At 41.5% G+C, this 13,382-nt stretch overlaps 1 pseudogene; it reads left to right on the forward strand.

The window, feature by feature from the left end:
• The first annotated feature begins 338 nt into the window (after positions 1–338).
• Positions 339–12,636, forward strand: LOC107151304 (annotated as a pseudogene).
• Positions 12,637–13,382: the final 746 nt, after the last annotated feature.

A 13,382-nucleotide genomic window follows, 5' to 3' on the forward strand; every position in this document is an offset into this window, starting at 1 on the left:
TGAAACAGTTTCCCCTTTTATAAAAGTTAGCTCTTTCATCTTTTTTGGGGTATGTATAAATTTATTTTTATTTTAAAAATTGACACATAAAGTTGTACATATTTACAGGTACTCTCTTGTTTCTTTTTTGTATATATTAGTTCCTTGTTCACAGTGTTACTTCTCTCCAGAGCACATATATCCCCCTGAATATTTTCCTGATTCAATTCCTCTTTTCTTTCACCCAGAATAGTACTCATGCACTAATTTTTGGTGATTCTCCCCAAAATGCACACAACAGTCTGTGGATATGTCAGATTTATACTCAGTGACAACAGCTACTAATTTAATACACATGTGCTCTGTCTATTAACACAATCAAGAATTAACAGGAAATGTGGAAAGTGTTGTTGCTCCTGATTATCAAATATTCTAGATGTAACACCATTGCCTATAATGCCTTTAATGTGGGGTTTACATCATTCATTAGATAGTTTTAATTTTAGCTGACAGAAGCCCATGGGGAACTGATAAGAATGTAGGTGTTTCTTTAAGCATTCCTGGAATCATTAGATTGCTATTTATGGGCCCCCCTGAGTGGGCACGTTGATTGAACATGGGAAGATTTTGACTCCCAGAATCCACTGAAAACTGAAAGTGCTAGACCAAGAATAAAACAGAGCTTTGATATACTTTTGATGTGGTAGATATGAAAATTCTCTTATCTCAGTCTCTAAATCCTGAATCTTGAAACCCATTCCCACATGTTAATCAGAAGGTAAGGGAGGACAGGACCCTGGAGTTCAGATAGAGCCCACCCCAATATCTGCTGACTCCAAAACAGGTTCTTATCCTTTAGACCCAAAGGGTTTTCAGTCCACGGTTCCTCAATGTCCCTCCAGGCTACTATTTGAACACTGTATCTATTGGTCGCATGTAAACTCCTCTTTTGAAAATTGCTCAAAATGCAAATAAAAATAAAATTATGGATTTCTTTAGGTCCCATGGATTCATCAGTGGCTTTTTTTTTTTTTTTTGCAGCATGTGCTGTGGAGTCCTGCTGTGAACTGTTGCTCAGATCCTGATCTTCATGTTTTATGAATGAGTCCAAAATTGCTGAATACAATGAAACTTTGGACCACCAGTCACAATTTGTTTTTAAAACCAGTTAATTTGATAACTCAAAAAAGTTAATAATTTATTTGACTTTACTTCAAAGTCCAGTCTCCCAGTACCTCCCCCAACATCCAATGGTGGATACAGCTTGAACCCCTGCACCTCACACAGAGAGCTCATCACCATGACAGATGGCTACTTGTGGTTTGAAGGGTTACCTTTCCCTGTGGTTGGTTACAGCTATGAAGTTTTGAAAGAAGCATGTGCTCAGTTTGTGATAAAGGATGAAGACACAGTATTGGTGACCTACCCCAAATCAGGTAAGGAAACAGGACAGGGACCATCAATGGGAAAGGCAATGGCTGCGTTCTTCGCTTACTCAGCAGAGGGGTGGCATGTGCTGTACCTGCCAGTGAGCCCTGCTTGGGGAGGAAGGGTAGTGTCCCAGGCCACTTCAATTCAGACTAGTGCAGAGTGGTGTAATGCTGAGCAAGGATCATCTAAGTTATTAGAGGGAGATATGGGAGTGAATCCTAAGCAGATTGAGGCATTTGTGTGTGGTTGCCTGGCAGAAGTGGGTGGAAAAGCATGACCCATGAACATCTAATAGCAAAATAGTAGCTAAATAGAGATAAAAAAGACTGAAATCGAGGTCATGAGGTGAAGAGGGATAATTTAGAGTAGGATAAGAAGCATGGGTGATGGCTGGAAATCAGAAATGAGCCTGGAAATTTCAAGGGACTATGAGGACTATAGGAGTAGGGACAGGAGCATTGCAGGGGTGAGGATTGAGGCCAATGTCATTGGAAGAGGCATGGGGCTGAAGAGTCAAGGGGAATTTCATGGGGTCTCTCTCTCATCCAGCAAGGAGGTCCATGGAACAGGGTAGAGAAGAGTGTGGTTGCAGAGTCAATAATCAGAACCTCTGGAGACCAAGCAGGAAGCAGGTCTGATTTTATTGTGCAGTTACCAAGTATATATACTCAGGCAGTAGCTAAGCAGATTACAGGCAGCCACCAATGCAATGTCTGCTAACTGCCCTTGCAGCAACCAATTGAGGAGTGGACTATGGAGCAAGCACAGGGACTGCAACACATGGCCTCATGCCCAGGGCTGTGCCTACAGGGTAAGCAGCCTGCCGCTCACACACCCAGCACAGGGGAGTGGCCTGCCACTCAGATGCGCAATGCAATTTCCGCTAACTGATCTTGCAGCAACCAATCAAGGAGTCAGCCATGGAGCAAGCACAGGGACTACAACACATGGCCTCACGCCCAGGGCTGTGCCTACAGAGCAAGAGGCCTGACGCTCACATGCCAAACAGAAGGGGAGTGGCCTGCCACTCAGACACCCTTAATGTATGCCGTGTGTGCAGTACTCCATGCACTTGCCCCACAGGGAGTGATAACATATTAAAAGGATACCAGCAAAGAGCCAAGAGGAGGAAGCAAGCTAAAATCCATTCATAGATGAATGCATAAACAAAATGTGACATGTTGACACAATGTAATATGATTCAGCCTTAAGAAGGAAGAATAGTCTGACACCTTCTACACATAGATTAATATTGAGAGCATCAAGCTAAATGCAATAAGTTGAACACAAAAGGACAAATACTATATGATTCCATTGGTGCAAAATATCTAGTATAGTGAAGTTCATATAAACAGAAATTCCAATGGTGAGTTCCAAGAACCGAGTGATGGAATAAGTAGGGATATGTAGTTAATAAGCAGAGAGTTCCAGTTTTTCAAGAAGAAATGATTCTTGACATTGGCTGAGCAACAATAAGAATGTGCTTAATGCTGCTTAGCATACTTGAGTGCATGCTTTAAATGGGTATAATGGTAAAGTGTATGTTAGGTATTTTATCATAATTTTTTGTTCACAAGTCATGTTGAAATGAGTGACCATCAGTTTTTCCTTCCTTATCTAGGAAGTCACTGGGTGATTGAAATTCTCTGCCTGATTCACTCCAAAGGGGACACCAAGTGGATTCAGTCTGTGCCAATCTGGGAACGATCACCCTGGTTAGAGTCAAATAGGGGTTCTAAATTGTTAAAGGAGAGAGAGGGCCCAAGACTCCTAGCCTCTCACCTCCCCTTCCATCTCTTCCCTACATCTTTGTTCACGTCCAAGGCCAAGGTCAGTTCCTAAAGTTTTATCAATGTTTTTGCCCTTCCATGTGCCCAGATAATTCCTGTATCTTTCTGGGTGTCTACTCATTGGGTAGGTTGGGTGAGACCTGAGGTTATTAGACATTAGGTGAGGTAATGTGGCCACAACTCAGACCACACTTGAGTACAAGGATGTGGACCATTCCACAAATTAGCCTACCCTGAATTCAGGGTAAAGTGACTGGCTAATGTCGGAAACTTAGAAAACCACTTCTTATGTTCAACCTGAATTTATAACTGCATTTACTCTAGAGTTTCCCATCTTGGAAGCTCCTGTATATGTTTACCCATATTAATTCAATAAAACTCTCCTGCCAGGTAGGTGGAAGCACCCAATCAGTGTTGCCCATATAGGGAGGAGAGTGCGCATACATTGATAACTGCATAAATCCAGGGGACTGCTCAGGGGTTGTGGCCAGCTGTCTAACCACAGCAGCCCACTACACATCACTGTGTGTGCTCTGTGATCAGCAGTCACTCCAGCCTCCCCATGGCTGATGGATGATCAGCACAGACAGTGGATATCCAAGATCTAACATGCCAAAGACTAAATTTAGAAACATCCTTTCTTAAGGTGTGTGTTGACTTCTGAATGTTTCATGTTTTTATTTTAAAAACACCAGGAAACCTAGATAATATTCTCCTGCCTTGGAAATGTAATAAAGTTCCAGATGGTGAGGTTGTCCAAATAGACCTATTTCCATGTCTTCTGTTGGGTTTATTAACCTCAGCTTGAGTAAACTCAGGCCTAAGGTGATACGAGACCTCTAGTAACAACACAAAGAGAGTCAGTGCAAATACAAAGTCAAATTCTGATGTTCCAGTACCAAGTGGTGCCTGTGTGTGTGTGCGTGTGTGTGTGTGTGATCTCTAATCTTAAACACCAGCCTCTTATGCACCTAAGTACACAGTTGGGCAACTATCATCCGGACCAGACATTTCTACCATCCAGAAAGTCTTCCAGGCCCCTTCTACCAAACAGGGTCCATCCCCTGAGGGAAACACTCCCTGTACTTTAACTACAGATTACTTTTGCTTATTCTTGAATTTTGCACAAATACATTCCTGGTATATGAATGTAATATCGGTGAGATTCCTATAGGGTCTTGACTGTGTGAATGACTGTGTATTGTCATAAATCTGAATATACTATAATTTATTAATCCATTCTGCTGTTGATGATTATGGGAAAGCATACACATACCTCACCACTTACCATTTAAAGCTATCCAGCAGCTTCCCATGTTAAGTAGACTAATATCCCAGAATGAAGAGAAAAGCTATTCTTCTTCTATTCCTAGCACATGAATATAGAAAAAGGAATGTTAAAGTATTTGATTAATGAATGCTATAACTAATTCATGAAAGGAACCCACTGATTTTTTTAAAGAGAGAGAGAGAGAATTTTTTAATATTTATTTTTTAGTTTTTGGCGGACACAACATCTTTGTTTGTATGTGGTGCTGAGGATCGAACCCAGGCTTCACGCATGCCACTCGAGCGCGCTACCGCTTGAGCCACATCCCCAGCCCACCCATTGATTTTTAATCAAGACTAAGTAAGAACTGCCTGGGTGAAGATTAATATCAAGGTGGGAAATGACTGATTCAGACTAATTTTTCTTTCTCTCATTTTTCCTTAATTTAAGGTGATATATATCATGAGAAATCCCAAAGATGTTCTTGTGTCAGGTTATTATTTTTGGACTATGACACATGTTTCTACGAAACCAGAGTCAGTGGAACAGTATTTTCAGTGGTTCATGGAAGGAAACGGTGAGTGTTCTGTGACATATAATTCTGCTTCCTCTACTCTACTGTTCTTTCTCCTAATTTTGTGGTAACCCTATTTTATTCTTTTTCCACATATGAGAGAAAACAGACAACCCATGACTCTGTGAGTCTGGCTTCTTTCAATTAACATTCTGATCTCCAGTTCCACCCATTTTCCTGCAAATGGCATAATTTAGCTCTTCTTTATGACTGAGTAAAATCCATCGTGTACATGGACCTCATGTTCTTCATCCATTCATCAGTCAGGGGACACCTAGGCTGGTTCCCTAACTTAGCTGCTGTGGGTTGAACTGGCATCAACATAGGTGTGCTGTACTGCGATAGTGTGCAGACTTTCATTCTTTTGGATAAATACCAAGGAGTTCTATGACTGGGTCATATGGTGGTTCCATTCCTACTCTTTTGAGGAAACTCCACACTGATTTCCATGATGGTTGTTCTAATTTCCAATCCCAAGACTGTGTAAGTGTTCCTTTTCATTCACATTCCCACCAGCACTTATTAGTATTTGTGTTCTTGATGATTGCCATTCTAACTGGAGTGAGATGCAATCTCATGTAGCTTGGATTTGCTTTTCTCTCATTGTTAAAGATGTTGAAATTTTTGTCATTCTAATTATTGGCCATTGTATTCCTCCATTTGTGAAATGATTATTCAGTTATTCATCTATTGATTGGGTTATTTGGTTTGGGGTGTTGTGATTTTTTGAGTTCTTTATAGATGCTGGATGTTAATCTCTGTCAAAGAGGCAGAAATTTTCTCCCAACCTGTAGGCCACCTCTTCTTTGCTGGGTGGAAGCTTTTTAACTTGATGTCATTCCATTCATCAATTCTTGGTTTCCTTTCCTGAACACTAGGAGTCTTATAGGAAGTCACGCCTGCACCTATATGCTGGAGTGTAGGCTCCATATCTTCTACAATAGTTACCGTGTTTATGGTCTAATTTCTATAAATTTTAGCCCACTTTGACTTGACTCTTGTGCAGGATTTAGCTTCATCTTCCACATGTAGATATTCAGTTTTCCAAGCCCCGTTTATTAAACAGGCTGTGTTTTCCCAATATTTACTTTTGGTGTCTTTGTTAAGGATCAAATGACTCTGTCCTTAAGTATTTGCCTCTGTGTCTTCTATTGTATTCAATTGATCTAGGTGTCTGTTTTGATATTAGTGCCTTTCTGGATACTGTACCCCTGTAGCGTGATCTGATAGTGGGAGATGGGATGACTTCAGCATTACTCCTGTTACTATTCGGCATTGGGAACACACCGGGGCTCTCAGGTGCCAGTTAAGTGCCACATCCCCAGCACTTCATCATGGCTCAGAACGACTTTGGCTAAGCTTAGTCTTTTATTTATCATTCAAATTTGAGAACTGTTTCTTATATTTTTTTGAAGAATATCATTGGAATATGACGGAGATTACACTGAGTCTGTAGATTTTTTGGTAATGTGGCCACTCTGGTTCTGCCTATATAAGAACATGGAAGGACTTTTTACGTTACACTGTCTTCAAGTGTTTTCCTTCAGTCTTCTATGATTTTCATTGTAAGAGGTCTTTCACCTCTTTGGAGAGATTATTCCTAGGATTTTGTGGTTGTTGTTTGTATTTGTTTGTGTGTGTGTTACCCATGATGTAACCCACTGAGCCACATCCCTAACCCTTTGTTTTTATATTTTATTTAGAGACAGAGTTTCACTGAGTTACACAGGGACTCATTAAATTGTTGAGACTATCTTTTGAACTCACAATCCTCCTGCCTCAGCCTCACAAGCTGCTGGGATTACAGGAGTGCACCACCACATCCAGCTACCTAGGTTTATTTTGAGGCCCTTCTGAATGGAATTGTGGTCCTGATTTCTTCCTCAGTAGGTTCATCATTGATACAAACAAAAGTTCTGAATTTTTGTATATGAATGTTGCATCCTGCAACTTTGCTGAATTTTGTTATCAGTTCTAGAACTGTTTTTGTAGAGAACTTTTTGGGTCTTCAAAGCATAACATCATATCATTTGCAAACACTGATAATTTGGCTTCTTTCTTTTCTACCTATGAATATTTGATTTCCCTTCTCTTGCCTGACTTATCTGGCCTGAGTTTCAAGAACTCCATTGAATGGGAGTGGTGTGAGTGGACATCCTTGCCTTGTATTTGATTTTAATAGAAATGCTTCCAGTTTTTTTTCCGATTTAGTATGATATTGGCTTTGGGTTTGTCACATATAGCCTTTATTATGCTCAGTCAAGTTCCTCTGTCAAGGCAAATATTATTGATATGGGGAAATATATTTATAGATTTGCATATGTTACCCAACTTTACATCCCTGGAATGAAATCAACATGTTGTGATGTATAATCTTAAAGTGTGAACACAATGTGTTGTGTTATAATCTTCATGTAGAATATGATTTGCTGATATTTAATACATCTTTTTGTGTCTGTGTTCATGTTGTTTTCTTACTCGATGTGTCTTTGTCTGGGTTGGGTAACAGTATGATATGGTTTCATAGAATGAATTCAGGAATGGTCCCTCTCTCTATTTCACTACCTAGTTTGAGGAGGATTGTTCGATTGTACATGAATCCAGCTGTCAGGGAGTGAAGAGTGACAGGGACAGCCCAGCCCCTGGTAGTATGTAACCTGCACCCCCTGTGCCTGCCCCGCAGTGGCCTATGGATCATGGTTCGAGCACATTCGTGGCTGGATGTCCATGAGAGACAGGGAGAACGTCCTGCTGCTGAGTTATGAAGAGCTGCAGAAGGTGAGCCCCCTCTCATAGTCAGTGCCTGTCAGCTCCACACCATCCTTCTCCCTCCGACATCCCAGGTCCTCATTGTCTCCACTCCACCAAGAGGCTGTCAAAGTGCAGCCTCTTGGAGGTCACCAAAAATATATGAAAGCTTGGTCTCCCTTGCTGTGCTTCTGCTTCACCATCCCCAAGCTTTCTTCATGTCTTCCAGTTTATTGCATTTGACGAGTCTATAGAACCCTTCTACACACAAAAGCTGAGGGCCACGGCTTATGCTATCACCTGGGGCTGCCAAGGTTTCTGCATTCAGGACTTATGATGGTCACCAAACCTAGTCATCAGAAGAGACTGGGCAGAAAGCATTAAATCCCAGAGTTGTGTTCTCCTCTCTGGCTTCTCCCCTTGACTGATGAGGTGAGGTGAATGTGAGAAGTCACTACTGCGTGGCTATTGTGGGGGGTCAGCGGCTGGAGTAACAAGAAAGGCCTGCAGATGGTACTCAGCCCTGGTGGGTGGGTACAGGGTACAGCTGGGTAACGCAATGACTTCCGATGATCTGTAGCACAGTGTGGTGACTGTGGAGAACAGTGATCAATCATACATTTCAAAACAGCAAATGGAGAGGATTTTGAATGTTCCAAACTAAGTAAATAATGTCTACCTGAGTTTGTAGATATGCCACTTATACTGATTGGATTGTTACACATTAAATAGGTACTTATTCTAACTTTATTTTTCTGCTAGAGCAGAAAAATGTCACATAAACTGCACAAAAATGCCCAGTGCTCTGTGTGAGTTTAATAGGTCCATATGTAACTGAAAGCTTTAACATTTCTAGAAGCTTTTTCAGAAGTGGTAAAAAATGAAAAACAAAAAAAAAAGTAGAAGAGTGAACAGACCTTTAGAAAACACTTAGCCTCTGAGTGTGTCTTGGGGACAGAGAAGGTGCCACAGGCTCAGGCATCTGCTTCGCCTGGAGAAAGGACCCTGCTCACCTTCCTGCAGCTGCTTCCTGTTCTGCTGGGTTCTCAGCATGAAGTCATTTCTCACCAAGGGCCTTGATGCCACCTTCAGCCACCTCAGCAGCAAGCTCCCACATGTCCCTGTAATTTTCCTCTCAAATCACTCAACACTCTTTGTAAATTATTGACACAGTTGTGTGTCTTTTTTATATAATGCCTGAGGCTCATGGGGAAAAAAACTAATAAAAAGCACTATCATCCTAGGAGGAAGGTCTAGGATTTCAAGCAAATTGTTTCTTCTTATGAAGACCTATTTCCTTGGTGTGATCTTCCAGGAATATACATCAATAATCCTGGGGTCAAGTTTAGGGAGATATTTTAAAGCCCTATGTGTTATCCAAGTGTCAGTTAAGAAACACAGTATCATTGGGTGTAAGGATTAATCTTTGGGAGATTTATCTCCTTGCCTTATCTTGAAATCCCAACGCCTGCCTTTGGGGTGTCCTAAACTCAACCTCTCTAGGAAATGCACCCCAATCTTCACGTCACACACACACTTCACACCCCTCTTCTTGGCCCCTTTCTCTTTCTCCCTCCATCCGGCATCCATTTCAGTCTTTTCTTATTTTGATATCACTCCACTCCTCTTTCTCCCCCACACCCCTCCTAACACTTCTGTTCCAATTTCCCATGTCTGCTTTCTTTCCCTTAAGAGCCTCACTCTTGATTGTTCACATTGTAGGACCCAAGAAGCACCATAGAGAGGATCTGTCAGTTCCTGGGAAAGAAGCTAAATCCAGAAGAACTGGACTCAGTCCTCAAGAACAGCTCCTTCCAAGTCATGAAGGAAAACAAGATGTGCAATCTTGAAATGTTGCTTGAAGAATTCTCTTAAGGATTTCAAAATTACAAGAAAAGGTAACTTCTCTGTTTTCAGAATGTATGGAAACACGTGGAAGGCCTTCTATGTTTACCACCCTACACCCAGAGTGAAGGTATTTGAATACATCAACTTGAAATGATTCATAGCCCAGAAAGCTTTGCATGTGCCTTTTATGGCAAAAAAAAAAATGTTTTCATGGTCCTGGGATGGGCTGTAGGCACTTGGAGAAAGTTGATTCAGTCTTGGAGAGGAGGGTTATTTTGAAGATGGTTGTTTTGGGGCTACTCCACTGGTGACTTAACATAGAGAACTGCCCTAAATAAAGAGATCTACAAAGACCAACCAGCAGAAAGTAAGGAGTGGGTCATTTGCTATGAGATAGGGTAAGGCCTCCTTACTGTGCAGACCGATGAATCATATCTCCACCCTTGGATTCAAGTCTATTGAAAATGTCTACTCACAGAACCTACTTTTCTAAAATTTCTCCAGTTCACAGGTATCTGTAATGATAAATTATGGAATAAATATACTAAATGCTTCAAAAGATATTTAAGAGGTCAGGATTTCTGCCACACATTGAACTTGGAGCACAGACAGAGAAAATAGAGCACTGGGCTGGGGATGGGACTCAGTGGAAGAGCCCAGGCCTAGCAGAAGAAATCAGTAAAGATGGTGCCACTAATGAAAATAGGGTACGGATAAGTGGTTATAGGATAACAATTACATATTACACATTCTGCTACTTTATATTCATTTGAGTGTATTGTTTACATGCATATGACAGTTTAGAGATTGTTATAAATTTTATTAATGAATGAAATTGGTCTCAAAAGTGAAAACTAATTTATATGACACATAAAATAATGCTATAATCAAGTGAATAAAGTGTTTGACTTATGCCCATATCTTTAGCTTTCATTCCACCACAACCACTTTCCCACAGGGTAACCCTACCAGTGCATTTCTAAAAAATTCTTCTCTGGAAAACAGGCTATTATGCTAGTATATTACTCATTCTGTACTTTATCCTTTCAAACATTATTTACTGAACTTATATGTCATCATGTCATTACTTTAAGCAGTAATTCTTAGGAAATTTGTAAAAATGATTTCATACCCTAATATGTTAGAAGTGCATACCTTATGCACATTCAAAAAGGAAGTACACAGAACATCTCAGGTTTGATCATTGCTATGAACGAGGATGGAGATGTAGGGTTCTGAGCTGAGAGCCCACTGAGTCACTGCAATGGAGTAAACATTTGAGTGAGGCCAATGGACAGAGGTGAAGGTGTCTGCTAGGACAGCACTCTGGGGTCAGGAGCAGGAAAGGTAAACACCCTGAGGAGGGGGCAGCCTGGCAAGTCTGAAGCTGAATCAGAAGACTGTGTCATGGAGCCGAGAGAGCAAATGGGCAGTCCCAGGATGGAGTCCCAACCAACAAGGACCCTACACCTAGAGCCTCAAAGCACCAGGGAACTTGGCTGAAGGCGAGTGGATGTCCTGGGAGACTCTGAGCCACAAGGGACTGGAGCCACTGGATCTGGCAATGGACCCACATGGTGCCAAATGCAGAAGAACTTCTCACAGAGAATGGCCAAAAGCAGAGGGACTAGTTGTGATCTGGTCTGATAAGTTAGGTCAGAAATTTTGATAGCTTGGGCAAGGTTCTGAAACAGGAAGTGGTCAGTTAGTTATAGTGCAGGTGTTCTTATTTGATAGACAGCATCACTGCCTAGGGATTCTGTGCAGGATGGTTTGGGAGAGAAGGGAAATCAGGACACACTTTCCAGGCAGGTAGATGAAAAGGGTCTGACTTATGTTCATAACTTTAGTTTCCATTTGACCCCCACCACTTACCCACAGGGTCATCCTGCCAGGGCATTTTGTAAAACCTTTTCTGTAAAACAGGGTATTGTGCTAGTATATTACTCATTCTTTATTGATTCTTTCAACAATTATTTATTAAACATATACTATGTCATTCCTTGAAGGGTTAAATCATGCAGTTTATAAAATTTTTTGGTGTCCTAATATTTGAGACATGCATTCCGTATGGACATTCAAAAAGGAAATACATAGAACATATCATTTTGGTCATTGCTGTGAATTCAGCAAGGATGGATTTGTATGGTTAGAACTGAGAGCCCCACTGAGTCACTGCACTGGAGTCAACAGTTGAATTAGGCTAACGGACATGACATCATGTGTCTGCTAGGACAGCACTCTGGGTCAGGAGCAGGAAAGGTAAACACCCTGAGGAGGGGGCAGCCTGGCAAGCTTGAGGCTGAATCAGAAGACTGTGTCATGGAGCCCAGAGAGCCAATGGGCAGTCCCAGGATGGAGTGTGAATCAACAAGGACCCTACACCTGGAGCCTCAACATCACCAGGGAACTTGGCTGATGGAGACTGGAAGTCCTGGGGAGTCTCTGAGCCAGAAGTGACGGGAGCCACTGGCTCTGCCAATGGATCCACATGGTGCCATGTGCAGAAGAACTTCTCACAGAGAAAGCCCAAAAGCACAAAGACTAGTTGTGACCTGCTCTGATCATCTAGGTCAGAAATTTTGTTGTCTTGCATCAAAGTGCTCAAACCCAAGTGGTCAGAATTAGTTATAGTCCAGATCTTCTGATTTACACCCAGCCTCACTGTGTATGGATTCTGAACAGCTTTATTTGAAAAGGGAGGAAAGTCGGGACACACTTTCCAGGCAGATAGAAGTGGAAATGGGTGTGGTGGCCAGGCAGGAGAAGGCCTCACCAATGACCCAGGGGTCACTCTGCTGTCTTGACAGAGCAGGGAGGAGGTCTCCATCTTAAGACCTATGCCTAGATCTGATCTGCGTCTACTTCATCTTTTCCAGGCATCTGTGGGGACTGGAAGAATCACCTCACAGTGGCCCAAGCTGAAGCCTTGGATAAATTATACCAGGAGAAGATGGCGGGTTTCCCCAAAGAGCTATTCCCATGGGAGTAATGTCCAAAAATTCTGGATCTTTTATGGATACTGACATTGTTTCCTGTCCTGAGATATGTACATAACAGAGGGATTCTTAGCATTAAAACTATTTCTACAGGAAAGTGGAAGGGAAGGAAAGAATAACATAAAGAACCAATGAAATAAACATTAACAGATGAGCAAAGGAAATCTAGTCACACAGAGGAAGGCAAATGGGAGGGGGAAGGAGAATGGGAGGAGGGAGGGGGAACAGCAGGGAAAAGGCATCATGAACTGAAATCAGTTTCCGTGCATGGATGAGTTTTTCTGTATGAACTTAACTCCTATGTATAATTACAAATATCTGAAAAAAAAGACTTCGTGGGTCATGGTGGCATATGCTTGTACTTCCAGTGGCTCAGGAGGCTGAAGCAGGAGGATCCCGACTTCAAAGCCAGCCTCAGCAACTGAGCAAGACACTTTGCAACTCAGCGAGATCATATCTCTAAATAAAATATTTAAAAGGACTGGGGATATGGCTAAGTGGCTAAATACCCCTGGGTTAAAATCTCAACACCAAAATAATATTAATAATAATTATAAAAGACATTTTCTTCATTTTGAAGCCTTCAATTATCCCTTTTGTGTCTCTGAACACTTGCTTCTGAAAAATGACTGGGATTTCCCTATTCACTTCATCACATTCTACCCTTTAAAAAGTCTTTTTAATATTTTAAACACATAGAAGCCTACAAAAATAACATGATTATCATCCACAGTTATGTCTCA

Source organism: Marmota marmota, unplaced genomic scaffold (assembly GCF_001458135.2).
Source record: "Marmota marmota marmota unplaced genomic scaffold, marMar, whole genome shotgun sequence".
In the NCBI taxonomy this organism is placed as follows: Eukaryota; Metazoa; Chordata; class Mammalia; order Rodentia; family Sciuridae; genus Marmota; species Marmota marmota.